Source organism: Lissotriton vulgaris, chromosome 7 (assembly GCF_964263255.1).
Source record: "Lissotriton vulgaris chromosome 7, aLisVul1.2, whole genome shotgun sequence".
NCBI lineage: Eukaryota > Metazoa > Chordata > Amphibia > Caudata > Salamandridae > Lissotriton > Lissotriton vulgaris.
Genome location: NC_141695.1, coordinates 1,056,329,340 through 1,056,351,130, shown reverse-complemented (window position 1 = coordinate 1,056,351,130; position 21,791 = coordinate 1,056,329,340).

Sequence of the window (21,791 nt, the reverse complement as noted above, 5' to 3'; positions counted from 1 at the left end):
CAAATCAGGGCTGGGGTTAGTAGTTATACCCCCAGACAGGTTTGGAATATCCTGCTCGCTTGTTACCAGACCAGACTGTGATAGTATTTGGTCCCTTGTTGGGCCACCTTTTGTGCCTATGCCTGTGCCTGTGCCAGCATCAAAATTAGCCTCAAAGCCGAGATCCCCCGCTGTTGTGGGGCGTATTTCATTCCCATATATCTCAACAATATTGCTATTAACACTGAGTATTGTTACAGAGCTCACCTCAGTAGCAGCGGGTGTCTTTGATATAGTCAAACTGCCTGCAGCATTGTCGTTCATCCTGGGTGTTTCTGCTTCGGTAGTTGTGTTTTCAATCTCCCTCATTAGGGAGACAGAGCTACTCGGATCGGGGCTGCTCGCGCTGCCCGTATGGGATACCTGACGCTCCCTCTCTTGGCCCGGAAGCGTACTGGAGCCTCTCCGCATCAGTTCCACCACTGACGGCCCTGCGGCGTCCTTCCGTGCCCTCTCTTGCGCAGCTGTTGATCTCTCCATTCCACGGTGCTCCGCTGCCTCGCGTTGTGCTTGCCTTGCTGCTCTCGCCCGGGCGGCTGCCGACAGGATGGGTGGAGCGGTGACCTTGGAAGCTTTCTCCATTGGTGCTGGAGCCGGCGCTGAGACCTGCATCTCTGCGCGCTGGATCACCGTGACTACTGTGAGGTGAGTGCAGGTGACTTCTGAGTCCGGTTTGCTTAGGGGCGATGCTGGGTTTCGCAGAATATGTTTGATGACTGAACAGCCAATGTAGGAATAGCAAGCCCAGATCGCTTGTCGTGGGGAGGGGCTGAGATCCATTCGGATTAAAGAAGTTACAATAGTTATACTGCACCAATGTTTTTTAATTGTCTAAAGACAGGTCCCACATGTCTCTGATCCTACAGGGGTACTTCGGGTACTTCGGGTGCTTTATAAGGTGGTCTTAGTAATCTACGTTGTTGTTGCTGCTTTGCTGATGATCATCATATTAGCGCCATCAGAGCTCCTTCAGCATGACTGGTCAGGAACCGGGTACGTGAGCACTGCGATCCAAGTCAGATTGCCATCTTGCCTCTTCCCACTATCCAAAGATATTACATACTTTTCACGCCCCAATTTCTGCCATACCACTGTTGAGAGAAGGTGGAGGTTACGCCAACTTATAAGACCCTTCCAAGACAAAAAGGCAACAGTGTATCTCAATAATCCAGCACGGCTCAAGGTTATATATGGGGGTGAGACAAGGTTCTTTGTCTCCGAGATCGCCGCACAAGAATATCTTGAGAGCCTGAAATAACTCTACAAAGACAGAGTGCAGTTGGAATATTGGATAAACTGATTTTGACTTTAATCTATCCATCTGTGATCACAGAACTATACGGAGTTATACTAACACTCTTCACCTTATTGATGATGTCACCATGGGGGGGTCGGTGGGGCTTTAGAAATGTTTTTGCCCTAGAATATGGTGATGGTCACTAGCACAGAGGTGGTAAGATAGGCATTATCTATTCGGAATGAGAAGCACCTTGTAGCATGTACCACAATATGTGCTATCTGCTCTAGAAATGAGCTCCTTAAGTTCTTTTTTTGTTCTTCTTATTATTTTCCTCTTTCTAACCTTAAGCCTATTGGTTAGGACCAGGTAACATGTAGCATTTCCATCACTTTTTAGACTCTAATAGAGTCTTTTTGCCTTAATTTGGGGGAAAGGGGGGAGGGAAGAGCGGGTCAGGCAGGGGGAGGTCGGGTGGGAAGGGGAACAAAATTCTAAAAAAGCAAACAACTCCATATCAAAGAACCCGAATAAAAGTAATGATTGACAAAAATATGCCTCCTAATACAATTATAAATATCAGCAGAAGCAAGGGAGCAAACTCTGTAGATTTATGGGGAGGATAACTATCTGCAGCTGGAATGTCGCAGGGTTACATGTCAGAGATAAGCGTGGACGGCTTTCTGAGATAATCAAGCGGAATTCTTTAGACATTATATGTCTTCAAGAGACTCATCTACCTTGGGTAAAACAAAGCCTACTTAAAATTCAGGGGTATAACGTTCTCGCAGCCCCAACTCAAACAACAAATACCCAGGGGGTAGCCATACTAGGTAAGAACTATATAGGGAAACCCATAAGTCATGCCATAGACCAACACGGTAGATGGGTAATTGTAGAGCTAGCGCTTGGGCTCACCCTTTGCTCAGTTTATGGCTCAAATTTTGAGGAACCATTGTTGTTTGAGAGTCTAGAATTTGAACTGGCAGGTTGGCCCGGCCCATTGATCTTTGCTGGGGACTTTAATATTACACTCGACCCTATCTGTAGTGATCCAATAAATCATAACTACTCAGGTCGTAAACCCAGGGTATTCAAGGCAATTATTTCACTTATAACTAGCCACAATCTTGTTGATATCTGGTCTCTTAAACATCAAGGGGAACCAGGGTACACATTCTACTCATACCCCCATAGTAAATATACCAGAATCGATTACATTTTTACTACCAAAGACATTTCGGCCCTATCAACCATTATCAAATACCCAAAGCTAATTTCTGACCATAATGCCCTGGTTCTCACTATAAATGTAACCAGCACCACTAAAAACCCTCCGTATGGAAATTCGATAGAAAACTTCTGGTTAATAGAGAGTGTATTAACTTCATTAGGAATTGGGCTCAAGGCTATTTCGATATAAATCGCTACAGTGCTCCAAGAAACGTCATATGGGATTGTTTTAAATCTGCACTCAGGGGAGAGACCATTAGCTATGTAGCTAGACTTAAGAAACACCAGGCTACTGAATATAACAATAAAGTAGCAGACTTAGCTAGGTTGGAAGCTGCTCATACAACAGCAATTGTTCAAAAAACTGTTGGGTCTAACTTACTTCACCAGATCCTAATCCTCAAAACTGACTTAAATAAAGGACTAACTCAGAAGTCTGCCAAAACATTTATCAAAAAGACCTTTACGAGAATGGGGAAAAAGTTGGAAAACAATTAGCTCTACGGACAAGACAAAAGGCGTCTCGCATTGCAATCTCATCTATAAAAATGAACGGTCAAGAATATACACAAAGTGAAGAAATAGTGGAGATTTTTCAAGATTATTATCAGAAATTATATAAGAACGATATCGCCCATAACAAAGAAGATATAAAGAAATTTCTCAAAGATTTTCTAACCTCTCCTGATAATAGCTTAGACAGTACTACTAAAAATGATCTTGAAAAAGAAATTTTGATGTCAGAAATTGAACTTGCACTTGCCGAACTAGCCCCGGGGAAAGCAGCAGGCCCCGATAAGATACCCCTGGAACTTTACCAAATTTTAGGTGATATTATATTACCACTGTTACTATATCTATTCCAGGGGGGTAAAGTAGAACGGTATTACTCCTGCGTCTTGGAAAGATACTAATATTATCATTTTTGCCAAAAAGGGAGAACCTACCGATTCCCCGTCATCATACCGTCCGATCTCATTGATCAACCCAGATTCAAAATGATATGCAAAAGTTTTGGCCAATTGGCTAAGGGGGATCATTGCGCATCTGGCTAGCCCATGGCAACATGGTTTCATTCCAGGGAAGGGTACCACCGAACATATTCGTAGAGCAATCTCACTTTTTGATATTATGTCAGTAACGGGCGGCCAGATGTCAATGATCCTTCTTGATGCCGAGAAGGCATTCGATAGAGTGTCGTGGGAATTCTTGTGGGATATATTAGAACACTACAACTTTGGACATAGTTTTATTAAGTCAATTAAAGCTATGTATATTGACCCAAAGGCTAAACTCCGAATCATGGCGGGGCGAATCGGGCATTATCAACATCTCAAGGGGAACAAGACAGGGCTGCCCATGTTCCCCGATATTATTTGCCCTTTATATCAACCCTATGATATTGAAAATTCTTGATAACACTAGAATCAATCCAGTGGTGACAGGACTTTTTGAAACAAAAGTCTTAGCCTATGCTGACGATGTAGCAATTTTAACTCCAGACTCAGATACAGCTATAACTGAGATAGAGGCTATCACCCATCAGTTTGGGTCATATTCAGGCTACTCTCTCAATAAAAGTAAAACTATCATATTATGTACAGATAATATTCACTTGATTGATGCAAGAAGAACAAGTAAAGAGACATATTTAGGGGTCTGTATCTCTGCTAAGGTTGATAGTATTACTAAAATTAATTACAAACCACTTATTAATTCTATTAAACAGGACCTAACCAGAGTGAATAGCCTTCATTTATCGATCATAGGACGAGGAAATTATATAAAAATGACTATCTTTCCAAAAATAGTATATTAATTCTGGGCAATCCCTTTATTAGTCGAAGACAAACATATTAAAATTCTCGACTCCCAGATTTCAAATTTATATGGCAACATGGCAAGATTAGGAGGTTGCTTAAATTCTTATCCCTGCCGTTTGACAGAGGTGGCCTTGCAATTCCAAATCTACTTTTATATTTTTGGGCAGCCTTTTTACAACAATTTGCTCCCTTGATCAATCCAGCAATAAACGGGGAGGAATCGGGAATACCGTCAATATACAAATTATCCCTTGGTCACAAAGCTAGAGGACTACTCTTAAGGCAACTTGAACCTAGTTATTTTAAAAAAGTTACATTTAAAACTGTCATTGGGGCATGGAAAGTATGGTCAAAAATTAGCAAACATATTCAAATTCCCAAACTAACCCGGTACACCCCACTTTGGCACTCATCTCTGCTTCCTCACAATGTGAACAATATGATTTCATCTATCTGTGAAAGATTGGGAATTATTTCCCTTTTTCACCTCATTGGTACAGATATGAAGGCTAATTTCGTCACCCTTCAGAATAAATTTAATATACCCGCCACAGATTATTTAAAGTACTATCAGGTAAGAACTATTATAAATCCCAAGCTGTCAGGTATAAGTTGGAGTAGAATACCCCTTATTGAAGATATCAAGAGGCCTTCCACCAGAATTGGCTCAATCTATTCTTCCCTACACCAAAAATCACCCGATGATATAGAACACACAGAAATATCATGGACAAATAGGCTTGATAATCCAGACATAGATATTGACAAGGTTTTGGTAATGATGTCACAACTATTACTCTCTACCAATCTAAAAGCACAACTTTATAAAACAATATTCAATCTTTATTATACCCCAGCAAAACTGTACTCATGGGGTAAAAGTAGCAATGATCACTGCCCCAGGTGTAACTATGGACCCGCCACACTTCTACATATGTTCTACGAGTTCAATAAGCTGACGTTATATAGAAAAATGATATGGGAATTTTGGGAGTAGGTTTTTGGTCGAGCCTTGCCCGAGTCAGCCACTATCTGCTTGGTTGGATATGATGGCACATTTGGGGGTCGATTAGGATCGCGGACGGACTTGAGTCCGTCCGCGACCCCAGAGTATGAGGGAACGTCCGCAGGGGCTGCGGCGTTCCCTCATGTGCGATTAGGATGTGACCGCCACCCTGGCGGTCACATCCTGGATATTTAACATTGCGGCGGGTGCTGCTTCAAGCAGCACCCGCCGCAATGTTAAAAGTGCATGTTTTACATTTACATGCACAAAGCGGCAGGCACCGCGCGGTGCCTGCCGCATTGTGCATGTAAATGCTGGGGGGTACCATAGGTACCCCCCATGTGCACCCCCCACCCGCCAACACCCTGGGGACCCGCAACGGGCCCCCAAAATCAAAAGTACACATGCTTTTCCACGGCGGAAAAACCGCCGCGGAAAAGCATGTTTACTAATGCTTCCTAATTTGGCTGGCGGTGTCTGATAGACACTGCCAGCCAAATGAGAGCTTTTCCGCCGCGGTTGTAATCCGACCGCGGCGGAAAAGCAGCGGACAGAAACCAAGACCCACCAGCCATCGTAATGCGGCGGTGGGTCTTTGGTGAGTCCGCAGAGGATTTTCCGCCTCCTCCGGGCCGGAGGTGGCTTCCGCCGGCCCGGAGGAGGCGGAAAATCCTCCATCCTAATCGGCCCCTAAATTTGAGCCCCAGTGAAGAAGCTATTCTTTTCATTGGAGCTGCTGTATATCGAACTATATTGGCCGCACTGAGGTTCCGTGACAATCGTAAGTGGTGTTTTCGACTCGCACGAATATGGTCGAGTCTGGTATTTATGAACCGCAAATAACGAGTTTAGTAAGTGTGCGCAGTTTCGCTGTGCTAACTTAAACCGTTCGTTTATTATGTGGGTTTCTCATCTGTACCCACGGGTTCCATCTTAGATACGGCATCCATTTTGTCTCTTGCCCTCAAGTAGCCAGCGGACGGACGATGTCCGCTTCACGACCCTGGGACTCCCAAGATATTTGCGGAAGACACATGTCCTTTGAAAGTGTCTTTATGACGAGGGGGATGATACTGTAAGGCAGATGGCCCCGCTCGAGGCTCATCTTGCCGTGCCGGTTTATTGTCTCAGCCGTGCATCTCATTAGGCACGTCTCTTTGATGCCTGTATCTCGTGTTTCCCGATACCTCCCCGTTTACACCCTTTCCGATCTCCCCACTGTCTCCGTCTTCCTCTGCACCTGTCCTTGTTCCTATTTCGATCTGTTTTACTGCCGATTGGAATGCACTAATGTTGGGAAGATGGGTTTTTACAGTTGGGAACCGCCAAATGTTTCCGCACTTATGTTCCGGACCTCATGTGTATCAGAGTGACCAAAGCGACCCCTCTGGGGGATAATGGTGGGAACCGGGTTGTAAACCTTTGTGTATCATGTTGTCCTAGGGGTAAAAACTGTATAAAAGGAGCGATCCACAGAACCAATTTGAAGCAGTCTCCCCAAGTTGCACGAGTTGTACTTGTCGTGATATCTGTGTTCCCTGCAGCAAATAAACCTTGAATCTTTGACGCCGAAGGAAGTGTCCCGTGTCTCTGTCATTCGTACGCCGGAGCAGGTTACCCACGAAGGTTTCAGGTGTTGTGCCCTGGCACCGCTGGGTCTTAAAGAACCCAGTCCTTCAGTTGGCGCCCAAGTGGGGCTGCATCAGTGGTACCGGTCCAAGCCCGACGATCGTGAGGAACTTCGAGTGAAATCTCCGAGGGAAGGTGCACTCCGCTTCATCGATCCTGTTGTCGAAATAAGTGGCCCGAAGACTTTTCCCGCGAAGATTCCCGCCTCCTGACGGCTGCGACGGACTGCTGCCCTGACTGTAGACCTGTTTTGGCGCCTGGCGTAGACCTTGGTATAGCGAGACGATTGACGGGCCTTCCTGGAGACGCCATCGATCTTTGAGTTAAGTATTTGTGGGTCGCTCCCAGAGTTCTTGGTTGTTGACACTTTAGCGAGTGTTCTTGTTGTTAACGCTGTGTGAGTGTTTTTGTCGGTGACACTTTGCTAGCGTACTTTGTTGTGTTGTTTGACGACTGCAGCCGCCAAAAACCGAGGGTTTTGTTCTTTGCTGGGACTTGAAATCCCGTAACCCTTGAAGTTTGTGAAACTCGGCTATTGTGCAAGATGCCTGGTCGCAGTACTTTGTTTAGTTGTTTCAGGCCTTGTGGTACGGATTCCCGACTGGAGGACTCGTGTCCGATACCTCCGGTTGGAACTCCCACGTATGAACTGTATAGCAAACATGGGCTAGGCCCGATTACTTTTAATGAATACTGGATCAAATATACGAAGAAAGATGGTGACCTTCGCTGGCATGGTAGCTTCGAGGCCCCGATCTTAGATAATCTAGAGGTTAAATTGTTCGCGAAAAAGTCAAGGCCGGCCATGTTTGATGCCTTTCGGTTGTGGCGTAAAGAAGCCCGACAGAAAGAAATCAGACAGACTAAACGAAATCAGCGAGATAGTGCTGGTACCATTGTAAAGAAAGCAGAGCAGTTCCAGCATGATAAGGAGGTTATTGAAAAGGAAGTGTTTGACAGATTACAGCGTATGACTATAGATAAATGCTATCCTACTTTGCCTACGGAGTCGGAAAAGAAGGATGAGGCAGTTGAGGATCCTTTGATGTCCTATCTTATGAAATCGCCACCTCCGTACGTACAGGGTACCACAGCCCCTGTGATTCCCCCTGTACCTGTTCCTGCACCTATTCTTCCTCCGCCTGTTCCTCAACCTGCACCCGTCCTTCCGACTGTTCCTGCTCCTTCATCTGTTTCTATTCCTACTGCTCCTCCGCTTCCACATACTCCTGCTCACGCTACTGCTCCTGCTCTGTTAACCCCTGCTGTTGTCTCTGTTTCTACTCCTTCACTTGTTAGTCCTGTGTCCTATACTTCTCCCTCTACTCGTAGTCGTAATTCTCCTCTTGCGGCTAGCTTCTTTCATTCACTCGGACCTGTTCTTGGGTCCGCTGGTTCAGATGGTCCTCAGAGACGTAGTCAGCTTCCTGGTAATAGGGAACGTGCTTCGCTATATAATATGGCGATGGGTTGGATGACGCACCCCCTTAGAAATCCACCGCGTGTTGTACTCGACACGTTTTGTCAGTTCAATATACCAACCCAAAGATTTGTGTTCGAAGAAATGTGTAAGGTTCTTCGTGATCAGATATCGGCCGACGCACCTGACGAGGTGCTGACCGCGTTGTCTGATTTACAGCTTCAGTTTTCGGCTGGACTGATAGTGGATACTAACGTTCGACGGGCCGTTGAACTATTGCTATCTTTTCGTCCCACTCCTATACCTCAAGCCTTGTTTGTTGAGGACATTGAAAGACAGCCAGACGAGTCTGGTCAATTTCCTATGCGAGAAGTCCCACCGGTTTGGATACCAGCTAATCCTAATGCTGCTCCTCCGGTATTGGCGCACTTCCAGAGAGTATGGATACATCTCCCATGGAAACGCTCGGAAGTATTGCAGGTGAAGCAATCTTTGCCTGACCCACGCAAAAATCCTACAGGGTATTACAAGGAATTATCGCAGCTCGTAGATGCTACGGTAATGAATCTTGCCGATATCGATATGTTGTTCGGCAATGTCGTACCGCAACCGGTATGGGCTAAGATTCGACATGAAAACCATCCGAATGAATTAGGTGGTGCTTGGGCTGCCATTGTAGCGGCAGACGCCGGACAAGCGGCTGCTACTAAACCCGGCCAGCTGATTATTGACCTTCCTCAAAGAATTATAACATTAATGAAAACTCTTATGCCAGCTATGAGAGTAAATTGGGATAAATTGTCAGCTTGTAAGCAAAAGAAGGACGAGAGTGTTTCCGACTTCTTTACGAGGTTCGAGGAGGCATTCATCGACCATAGTGGCCAGGATATGAGCACTGAGGGTGGTCAAAGGTTGTTCGTGGATAAATTTGTTTCAAACTTACTGCCCGATTTGAGCAATAAATTGAGGAATTCGGAAAGTGCATGGGCCGTTTCTACCTCAGCTCAGATATTGGCTACGGCACAATATTATGAGAATAGAGAGAAAGAGGAGAGCGACCGTGCTGATAAAAAGACGAAAGAGCTAAAAACTAAAGTGCTGCTTCAGCAAGCGTATCCTCCACGTTCAAATCAGAATAATTCGCAACAGAATAGATCGCAGCCGCAATCGAACCGATCTCAAACTCGTAATGACTCCTCTTCCCAAAGATCTTCGTTGGGGTACAATCAATGTGCTTATTGTAGACAAGAGGGTCACATTAAATTCAATTGTCCTGTTCTAAACGAACGTAATAGTGGTAACTCATCGAGAGGAGGTCGTGGTGGTTCGCAGCAGGCATCACGTGGTAGAGGTCGGGGTGCTCAGAACGATCGCTCAGATAACTCATCAAATTCCGATAATTGTTTCGATCAACATGGATCGTCGCAAGGACGATCTGCGCAGTACAATGTAGACGATTATTACGTCGATCAGGGAACTGACGACAGTAATTACTAGGACAGCCAAAGACAAGGAGAGGGAGTGGTATCAGTTCCGGTTGATCAGAGAGGGCCTTACGTCGCAGTTGCTACATCGGGCGTCGTTGAGCCTTTTCTGTTGGACACTGGGCAGCGAAAAGTTCCATTAAGCATTCGAAACTCCCTGGCGCACCTTTGTCTGGCTTAACAAATGTTTCCGTTGGATTCTCTGGCGCCCCCGTTAGCAATCCAGTTTCGCGCCCTTTGCCCCTTAAAATTGGGCCACGTGAGCTAGAAGCTCCATTGATTCTAACCACGGGTTGTGGCGAAAATCTTTTGGGCCTGGATTTGCTTAAACGTTTGTATGCGACGTTGTATTGTTCTCCTGCGGGTGTAAAGCTTACGTTAGGAGAGAGGGTTGTCTCTCCCATGTACTTGTCTCTCGATAAGCTCCCACCGGAATTGAATTCTCTTCCTGCGTCTTTGTGGGCAACAGGTCCCAATGATGTGGGCCTGCTTGACATCTCCCCATATGTTGTTCAGTTGAAATCTAATGTGCGATTGCCACGTATTCCCCAATATCGTATCTCCCTTGATGGTGAACGAGCACTGTTAGCGATCATTTATGATCTGATCGAGAAGGATGTCATTGAAGAGACTAGGGGAAACGTGTGCAACAGCCCTGTACTGCCCATTCTAAAACGTACTGATCCTTCGAAACCGCCTGTTTATCGCTTTGTTATCGATTTACGGGAGGTGAATAAAATTGTGGTTCCTCAATTCCCTGTTGTGCCTGACATCACGGCGCTACTGACTCTGATTCCAGCTTCTGCATCGTGGTTTTCGGTGATCGACTTGAAAAATGCGTTTTTCAGCATCCCGATTGCCGAGGAGAGCAGAGACCTCTTCGGTTTCTCTCTTGGTGGACGCAGCTTCCGGTTCAAACGCGCTCCTCAGGGCTACTGTGAAAGTCCATCGATTTACAGTCAAGCCTTGAAGGGTCAACTGGATGCGTTTAGATTGCCGGCTGGTGCGGCCTTAATCCAATACGTCGACGACTTATTGGTGGCTGCTGATACTCAGGACATTTGCAAAATTGCTACGGTGTCGCTGCTGCAACATCTCTGTGAGTTAAATCACAAGGTGTCACCTTCTAAACTCCAATATTGTTGTCAAGAAGTAACCTATCTAGGTCACTTATTGTCAAAGGAGGGAAGGAGGTTGACCCCAGAGAGAATTGCAGCAATTGCACGCATGGCTGTGCCAACAACCCAAAGAGATGTGCGTGCCTTTCTAGGTATCACGTCGTACTGCAGGCAATGGATTCCAAATTTTTCATTGCTAGCGAAACCATTAGTGGCTCTTACGTGCAAGGATGTTTCGACTCCTTTACCATGGACGGAAGAATGTCAGAAAAGTTTTTCTGAACTGCGTGATTCATTGTGTTCGGCTCCTGTGTTGGGTACTCCCGACTACAGCAAGCCGTTTACATTATATGTTCACGAGAGAGAAGGTTGTGCTTTGAGTGTCTTAACGCAACCTTTTGGTGGTAAGCAACGTCCATGTGCATATTTTTCCTCGACTTTGGACCCGGTAGCTAGAGCATTGCCGAGTTGTTTACGAGCAACAGCGGCAGCCGCGGTCTTCATCCGACAATCAGCAGGACTGGTCATGGATAATATGCTTACGGTGATGGTTCCGCATGCAGTCGATACTCTTTTGAATCGGACGAAAACTCAGCACTTGACGAGTGCGAGGTTGTCTGGTTACGAGCTGACGCCGTTGGCAAGCCACATTCAAATAAAACGTTGTAATGTTCTGAACCCGGCAACTTTGTTACCAATTAGCACAGAGTCAAATGAAGTAGCAGAACATGATTGTTACTTGAGGACCGAAGAAGAAACAAAAGGTCGAGTGGACCTTAAAAATACCCCATTGGACGATCCAGATGGTACATTGTATGTGGATGGGTCATGCTTTAAGCTGCCGAATGGCGATGTGACTACTGCTTATGCTGTGGTAACGTTGAATACTGTTGTTGAGACTGCAAGATTAAATCAGAATTCTGCCCAAGCTGCAGAGCTGATTGCTCTGACTAGAGCGTGTGTGTTAGCGAAAGGGAAACGTGTGAATGTGTTTACCGACAGCCAATATGCATTTGGCGTCGCACATAGTTTTGGACGATTGTGGAGAGAGAGAGGTTTCTTGACGTCGCATGGTACGAAGATTCAGCATGGACAGCTTGTGAATGATCTCTTGGATGCCCTGACGTTGCCTAAGCAAGTAGCGATTGATAAATGTAGTGCGCATCGTAAGGTGACGGATGATGTTGGTCGTGGTAATGCGTTTGCGGATGAAACTGCTAAGGAGACTGCCCGGAACCTTAGCACTCGAATGTATGTGACGAGTTCGGTTAGGTGGCCTACAGAATCGAGTATGTGTGAGGACACTATAGAGAGTGTGAAAGCAATTCAGAATGAGGCCACCGACACTGAAAAGACGAAGTGGAAAGAAAGTACGGGAAAGTTGGATGCGAATGGTTGTTGGATTGATTTGTCTGATCAGAAGAGATGGATGTTACCGGATGCGTATGTGCTGGCCGTTGTGACTATGGCGCATGGGTTAGCACATATTAGCTCAAAAGGTATTTGCAAATTGTTGTCTCCTGTGTGGAAGAATGATGGTATCACGAAATGTGCTGAACGTCTGGTGAAGAATTGTATGGTGTGTATGATGTACAATCCTGGCAAAGGAACCCCAACTCCTCCTGGCAGTTTTGCTCCCCCTTCATGCCCCTTTGAGGTGATTCAATTGGACTTTATCCATATGGAGCGATGCAATAACCTGAAATATGTTTTAGTTGTGGTTTGCGCATTCTCCCGATGGATCGAGGCTTATCCTCTCAAAGACAATACTGCTTTGTCTACTGCGAAAATCCTACTGAAGGAATACTTTCCTCGGTATGGAATGCCTAGAGTCGTGTGGTCAGATAATGGAAGTGAGTTTGTGGGTAGTGTGATGAAGAGTGTGTGTAAGGGCCTTGGAATTAATCAGAAATTCCACAGCGCCAATCATCCCCAGTCAGCTGGTTTGGTTGAAGGGTATAACGGCACCCTTAAACTAAAGCTAGCGAAGATTCAGGCTACGACTGGTCTTTCGTGGCCTGACGCTTTACCTTTAGCATTACTGTCAACTAGGGCGACTGTACACTCCCGAGTAGGGCTTAGTCCCTATGAAATAGTGTTCGGTCGTCCCGCGAATGTGTGGGGGGTTCCTAGGCCAGGTATTTTCTGTGATCTTGAGTACCCAATGTTGATCGATTATCTTCATGACTTGACTGCTAAACTGAGGTTAATTCACCAACAGGTTCACGAAGCATTGCCGACGCAGACGGAGGGTCCAGGCCACCAGCTCCAGCCCGGAGATTGGGTGGTGACGCGGAACTTTTCGCGCAAGAACAACTTGGACCCGAGGTTTACTGGACCCTATCAGGTCCTCCTTGCCACGAGAACTGCAGTTCGTCTTGAGGGGCGGAAGAATTGGGTGCACGCCACCCACACAAAGAAAGTCCCCATTCCGTTGCCAGCAGACTCGTGGGTGAGGAAAGGCATTGCATCAACTGAAACCGAAGGATTGCCGGCGTTTGTACCTTTTAGCGACGCACAACCTGTCGGAGAATCCTCAGTGCAGCAGAGAGACATTGTTGAACAATTGTCAGAGAAGGACTCAAGACCAAAATATTCAGCTGATCAACAGGACGCTGTCCCTTCAACGGATCCTTTGTTCGACGAACAGACACGTCCTGGGAAAACTCGATACTTTTTGCGATCTAGCACTAAAGACTAATAAAATATCCTGCTTTGCTGTATTGATAATTGCATTATCCCGTTTTCCACGATCAGTTTGAACATTCGTACCACTGTAATTATTTTGTACATATTCATTGAGTTTCGTTCCTTACACTTTTTGCTTTCACAGCTGAGAGATATTGTTTTGCATACATATATATATTGTGCATTGAAGGCCGTAGGGCCGCGCGCGTACTTCCTTCTGGATAGTAGGTCTTGACGCTAGGTTAAAGGCCGTCGGTTCCTGGGAACTCCTAGGGATTGACTATTGCTACACAGAACGAAGTGCGTCAAGAAACGTTGCGGACGGTCGTAGGGAATGGCATTCTCGAAGCTGAATGATTTGGAAGGAGCTCAGGCTCATAGATTCAAGCTGCAGCAACTCAGTCGTACCAAATGTTTCATATTCCAACTATTTGTATTGTTTTTGACTGCTTCTGCATTATTGGCGGGTGGGGTGTATTACACGATGTCTTACTTCTTACCTTCTGCTACACCTACTCCTACTCTTGACCCTAAACCTACCTCCACTGTTTCTCCTCATTCCTTTCATATGTTACCCGAACACGAACAGGCTAGACGTGTAGAATTCCGCAACAATTCCTTTATTCAGCTCCTTCATCAGCATCAGTTAGTGGTTAACACTACTAATTGTTGGGTGTGTGGGCTGATGCCACATACTACGGATAAGGGAATTCCATATCTGGTGTTACCGTATAGCTCCCAAGGGTATGCTCGAGCATTTCAGACAATGTTTCGAAGCGCACTGGGTTTCCACCCCATTCGAGAACCACGTTCTCCCTACTCTGGTCCTACCTCGTATCAAAAACCTTTGTCGATAGCAATAGAGGATTTAGATAGCGATATCTATGATCCCTCGCTTATTCCCGAGGAAGAGGTACAAGCCTATAGGGTCCTAAGTAGAGGTGAATATAGTGTGTTCACCAGTGAAAAGCAGCTTAAAAGCTCGCCTCCAATATGGGTCGTACCCCACACTGGTAATTTTTGTCTTATGGGTCGTGGCCGAAGATCGCAAGCCCGACTTGGAGCAAGTGCTTGCACTGAAAATTACATTCTGCTGATGTTCTCGTCCCCTGTGTTTCTGGCTGCCAAGGGTACATACTTTATCTGTTATGATCGTGCATACGCATGGTTGCCCGCTGACTTCATGGGCTCATGTTTCATTGCAAATCTGTTGCCTCCGACGTTCACTGTAGATGCCGATTATCATAAGACTAGAGTTGTGCGAGGCGTAATTAGCGAAGAGGATACTGCCGGTCAAGAGGCAGGAGACTTTTTCAAGGGTTTCCTCCCGTTTTGGGGACCTATGGTTAATAGTAGGAACCTGAGACAGTTGACTCGAGTGGTAGAATCGACAGCTAATATTACTGCCAGTGCCCTTGGTAATATCACCACTGAACTTCAGGCGGATAGACTTATGACGTTACAAAACCGTATGGTTTTAGATGTCATCTTAGCAGATCGAGGTGGGGTATGTAAGGTGATCCATTCGAGCTGCTGCATTTTCATTCCAGATAACGCTCCAACTGTCTATCAAGCCATCTCGAGGTTGCATAAGATCTCCGAATCCATACACGTGGATGTAGGGGATTGGACGCTACTTGGATGGTTTTGGGGCCTGATGTCGACTTGGGGTTGGAAGATTCTGATGATCATCGGAGTCGTTGTGGTGTTCCTGTTCACGTGTTGCCTTTGTGTGCAGTGTGGTCCTGCCTTATGTGGCCTCTGTGCTACAACGTGTATGAGACAGCCACCTGTTACCAAGGGGACTCGGTTGGACAGAGCTATGCTACAGCGATGGTCTGATGAATATCGAATATGATTCCGACTAGTGCTTGCCTACATGAGGGCAAAAGGAGCATCTGAGGTTCCGTGACAATCGTAAGTGGTGTTTTCGACTCGCACGAATATGGTCGAGTCTGGTATCTATGAACCGCAAATAACGAGTTTAGTAAGTGTGCGCAGTTTCGCTGTGCTAACTTAAACCGTTCGTTTATTATGTGGGTTTCTCATCTGTACCCACGGGTTCCATCTTAGATACGGCATCCATTTTGTCTCTTGCCCTCAAGTAGCCAGCGGACGGACGATGTCCGCTTCGCGACCCTGGGACTCCCAAGATATTTGCGGAAGACACATGTCCTTTGAAAGTGTCTTTATGACGAGGGGGATGATACTGTAAGGCAGATGGCCCCGCTCCAGGCTCATCTTGCCGTGCCGGTTTATTGTCTCAGCCGTGCATCTCATTAGGCACGTCCCTTTGATGCCTGTATCTCGTGTTTCCCGATACCTCCCCTTTTACACCCTTTCCGATCTCCCCACTGTCTCCGTCTTCCTCTGCACCTGTCCTTGTTCCTATTTCGATCTGTTTTACTGCCGATTGGAATGCACTAATGTTGGGAAGATGGGTTTTTACAGTTGGGAACCGCCAAATGTTTCCGCACTTATGTTCCGGAACTCATGTGTATCAGAGTGACCAAAGCGACCCCTCTGGGGGATAATGGTGGGAACCGGGTTGTAAACCTTTGTGTATCATGTTGTCCTATGGGTAAAAACTGTATAAAAGGAGCGATCCACAGAACCAATTTGAAGCAGTCTCCCCAAGTTGCACGAGTTGTACTTGTCGTGATATCTGTGTTCCCTGCAGCAAATAAACCTTGAATCTTTGACGCCGAAGGAAGTGTCCCGTGTCTCTGTCATTCGTACGCCGGAGCAGGTTCCCACGAAGGTTTCAGGTGTTGTGCCCTGGCACCGCTGGGTCTTAAAGAACCCAGTCCTTCAGCACGGTGGAAGGATAGTGACTCCCCGAGCTTCCAAATGTGGCTTGCACGCTTTCTGGGTGTTTACAATTTTGAAACAGCAATCTATGCCACCAGGGGTTTGAAATCTAAGAGACGAGGCGAAAAAATCTGGTCCCCTATCACAGCTTGGGCAGCTGCAGCTAATTCTTAATAATAATTCAAAATACATTTCTAAACTACTATTTAGTCAAAATGAACAAACAACAGTATATGAAGCTTTAGACAATTTTGTATTTTCTGGCTTTTGCATTTATTATCATGTTCACCTTTTTTTTTTTTTCTTCTTCTTTTCTTTGATTGTTGTCCCTCTTTCTTATGAGGTTTCTATGACCCTGTTTCGGGGGTATTTGGAAAGCTTATGGTTTGTTGTATTGGAGTTGTTTATAAATAATAAAAAAAAGAAAGAAAAAAGATAGTTATAAAAGGAGAGAAATAGACATTTAAAAGGGTCATCGATATGAACTGCATAACACCCAATGCACAAATTTTTGTTTGATAATTTGGAAATTTACAAATTATAAATGAATACCAACATTTTGCACATATTTCCAAACTTCTGTGCAAATTATGCGGAATCCTGCACACCTTGCAAGGCAGATTTCCTATGTAGGCATATTAACACTTTGAGAAAAACAGGGCAGAAATGTGGATTGGAACAATTTTTTAATACGTTTATTCCAAGGGAAAACATTTTGTTCTCACAGAAGTATTTTTACCATCACCTCCTTGATATACGGGGAGGATTCATCACGTTTCTCAAATTGGCACTAACCTCAGCCTTTCACACAAACTGGCGTGTGTGTTTCTGTGGTATCATGAAAAACATTTATCAATACTGTCATTAAATTGCAGGTGTCCACCACATTTTGCATGGTCTGTTTCTGGATCTTCTCTTTCAGGCATGTAACTCTCAAGATTGCGAAAAATCCTCTGCACCGGATGATTTTCCACTGATGTGACTGCTTTGATTCAAAGATTTTGCATGTGGAACTCTAAATCACAACTTGCTTGGTTTTGTGCACACATTCTAACATAACATTTGCAGATGTGTGAAATTGGGTTACTGGTTGACTGGGGTGTGAGCTCTAGTCAAGCATCAACCACAATCCTAGTCAGGGTAAGGCACAAGAAGACCCCAAACTAACCTGTGTCCAACCGCCTGCTAGGTTGAGCACAAAGCAGGCAGGCTTCACTTAGAGGCAATGTGTAAAGTATTTGTGCAACAGCTGAAACAGAAAAAAACTGTGAAGAATGCACACAAAAAGACCCCACGCATATCAGAACAATAGAGCAAAATATAATAAATCAAACAGGACCAAAATGACAAAAATACAATCAGTAGAACCAGAATTATGCATTTTTAAAGAATAAACTGCAACATAGCACCTGAAATCAAAAAAAGCAACCCATGGCTATCTAATCACTGGAACATGTTAAAGTTAAAGGTTTACGGCAACCGAGATACAGGGCAGGTCTGATACAGTCCGAGATTAGGCCACCTGAAGGTTTACCTAATCCAGTTTTGAGCGAAGACTGCCATTCGCGTTGGAGAGGATCTTTGTGAATGAGGGGGGCATCGTAAACAGTGGTCGGCATGGTGCAAAGAGAAAGCCAGGCATCGCGGACGAGCGGGCTGGTGCTTTGGGGTTGTAGTACTTCTCTGGCAATAAATGCTTGTGTGAGAAGGCTTCTGGCAGCTCATGCTGAATTTCACTGTGAGCATCACATTTCCGGTGTGAACAGGCCCATTTGCGATCATGAAGAGCCCAAAAGCTTGATTTCAAGATCTCATGAACCACACCAACAGTCCTGGTCCTGAGAGGCACCACTTGGAGGGTCAGGAACTAGCTGAAGATGGGTCAAGGTGCTGTTATGGAGCCTCTCAAAAGGGCATCTGTGCTCTTCAAAGGCGTGCCTTTAGAGGTTTCCCCCCACTTCACAGATGCAACTGTGCATAACAGAAGGATGGCAGAGAACACCACTTCAATACACTTCTGAACCTGTGGATAATACTGCCAGAAAGAAGGACTGCTGTGCTGCAGAAATGACTGCTGCTTCGCTAGACTGCTGGTCTGAAGGAACTGCAGCCCTGCTGTGCCTACCTGCTGCCTGCTGCCTTCTTGCCTGGGTCAGTAGGACTGGACCTGCATCTCTAGAACCCAGAACCCAGATTGACTCCATGGGCTAATTGGCTGGACTCCTGATCTGAAGCCCAAAAGACATAACAAGCATCCGACAACCTTGCATCTTCACCTGGACTCTGCCATTTGTGGGTCTACCCTGCCAAGTGGTGCCACCCCAGTCCTGGACCCTTGGAAGTGGGCTTAAAATGCTATGCCAGACTCTATGGATCCAGCAAAAGTAAAATATCTGCCGAGCTGCATTGATTGATCCTATTGCAAAGACTTGCATCACTGATGCAGTCTTCCTATCCTTCAGAATTGCCACTGCGCTATGCATCCTCCGCGCAGGCCCTGCAATCTCTTATTGACGGCAGCCTCATCGAGTAAGCTGAACTCCACATTGCATCCTCTCAGCCCTTTGGAACCAATGCGCGCCACATCCTTGATGCCGAACTTTGCATCGCAAGCCCCATTGATGGAATCCTTGTTGCCGACGGAACAGGACCTTGCACAGCAGCCAGCCACATATCGGAACCAACGCATCGCCTCGGCTGCATGCCACAACTATGACATAGTTCCACACAACGCACTTCACCCAGATTTTAAGGTACTTTGTTCAGTGGGCCTAATTGGGTCCCTGTAGCCGGCCCACGCACCTTTTTAGTCGGCCTGAACTTGTGACTTTGTCCCGGTCTAATGCAAGCAGATAACCACAGTTTGTGCTTTACACTTTTTGACACTAATTTCTCCAGACACTTTTAAAATTCAATATAGCCAATTCTACTAATTAGATTTGTGTTGTTTTGGTCTTATTTATTAAATTCAACTCGATTATTCTAATCTGGTGTGAGATTCTTTTTGAGTGGTGTTTTCACTGATTTACTGTTTGAAGTGGTGCAGCACAAAACTGCCCACTCTTTACACATCCCAAAAATCGAGAATGATTTCTGACACATAAAATGCATGTGATTCGTACCTGACACCATGATTTATGCACATGTTGCATTTGACAAAACCTTTGCAGAGAGTCTTCATTGTAGAAGTTACAGTTTTCACATAGACTGTTTACTAATGTCGAAAGAAACACTTTTGAATGTTTAACCTAGGAATCATCTTCTCTAAATAGAATTGCATTTAACCCCTTCCATGCTCATGACGATCTGACCATTGGAATGCTCACATGAGGGGCTAATTCCCCTGCTGTGCTGAGCGTTCCATTAAACGGGCGTGGTCGTGACGAGCTCAGCTCGTCATGAGCACACGAGAACCGTGGTTGCTCGTCATGAGCACCGGGACGCTGAGCGTGCCACCCCTCCCCCCAGCACAGATGGGGAATGTGCCATGCAGCCAAGGGGTTAATAGAGATGACCTAGAAATAATCATTTGATGTTGATTAATAAAGTGACTTACATGTAATAACAAAACCTATATACTTCACTTCAACTAAAAGATTTTAAAATTATAATGTTGTCTGCATAGCAAGGATAACTTTATTAATGTGTAGTTTTTTTCAAACCATCCTCTTTACTTCACTGCTGAAATCTGATTCATGATTCCTAGAAGTGCGGTAGATTGTCTGTATAACATGTAGTTATTTGGAAAGTCAGTAATAATCCTCCTCACTCCCATAGAACACTATTTCAATAGTAACAACACTGAAAAAATAATGTATCTATTGATGTTACTTGTATGCACTTTCAAAAGTAGTTCTCAGTCATACTTATTAATATGCAATTTGATTCTTTACTGCATGTGAAGACCAAATGAACTAAAAGTATAAAAGAATATGATATTTGTATATGTTTAAATGTGCACCATTGAATTTAATGTCTTAAGGTAGCATTTACTCTTAAGGCTTGTATTTCCACTTGTGGAATTCCATAAAGCAATTATACTGTTATTCTGCTGACTTGATTTTTTTTGTAGGTGTTCTCATGCTTTGCTAGTTTAGAACAGATACATTTCTTGTAACAGCAGTATAAACATCGCCTGAGAAAGAAATGTTAATGATCAGTGTACAAGAACTGTATTATTTACAAATAACTATTCAAAGTTGACATGAGTGTGTGAAAGATTTGTTGTGCCAATATCAAATCTGTGATGTTTCCCTACTGTTGCAGTTAGCAGCATGGAATTGTAGCAGGAAAAATTAACATTCTGGTGATGAGGTGACAAAGTGGATGTCACCTACTAACTAGTGGACTATAACCTATCGAAAGCCAGAGCTTCTTCAGTCCAGTCAAGTCGTGTCTCTAGCACTGTTGGGAAGCTGCTGATCCTTGTCCACTTGTCCGTTACTATGAAAATACAAAAACCATCACGACTGTATGAAGACGTGATTACATATTTTATTTGTTGTAATAATAATGATTATTCTCCGAAAATTTCTATAAGTATACAATTTTAAATTATACACAAATATACATTGACACATAAAATGCATGTGTGTGTACACTGATATATACAACAAAGAAAGACAAAAACACCAAATGTATACAAAAAAGCACATAATCACAAATGCTTCCTTCTTCAGCCAGCAGAAGTTGTTAAAGCAATAGCTAAGTGTACTCCTATTAAGTCTAGGAGGTACACTCAGAGGTAGTCATGTGCAGTAGAAGGAATACCACCAAGAGACCTGTAAGAGTCTCAAAGTTTAGGGAGAAGTAGTCAGACACAATCGGTTCAAAAAATTACTAAACAGAACGCAAATATAAGGTATGGGTAAATGGCAATAATTCCCATAAGATTTCAAAATTAAATTGGACTCCTCTTTATGGAAAGTGTCGACGCGGTCGCGTTTCGGCCTTTCAACAAATCTGGCCTCCTCAGGACAGGGTGAATAAGAACTGTGAATCAATCCAGCAAAGCCATACGTGCTCAATCGGAATACTCAATATCCCAGGGTAAACAACTTCGCCAGCAGATTCTACGGGTCAGTCAGTTACTCCGCGGGGTCTCCATACGGTAGGCAGTTCGTTGATAAGAAATCAAAAAATTTGATCTGGAAAAGAAAAAAGACATGGACTTATTCAGAAAGGACTGAGTTCCAAGGAATACTGTTGTTTAGGCCCACTTTGTGTAAATCCATTTTAGTTCCTTCTCAAACAGGTGTTGTTGGATTCTGGTTCCTGTTTTGATTTGTTCAATAATGGTCCAT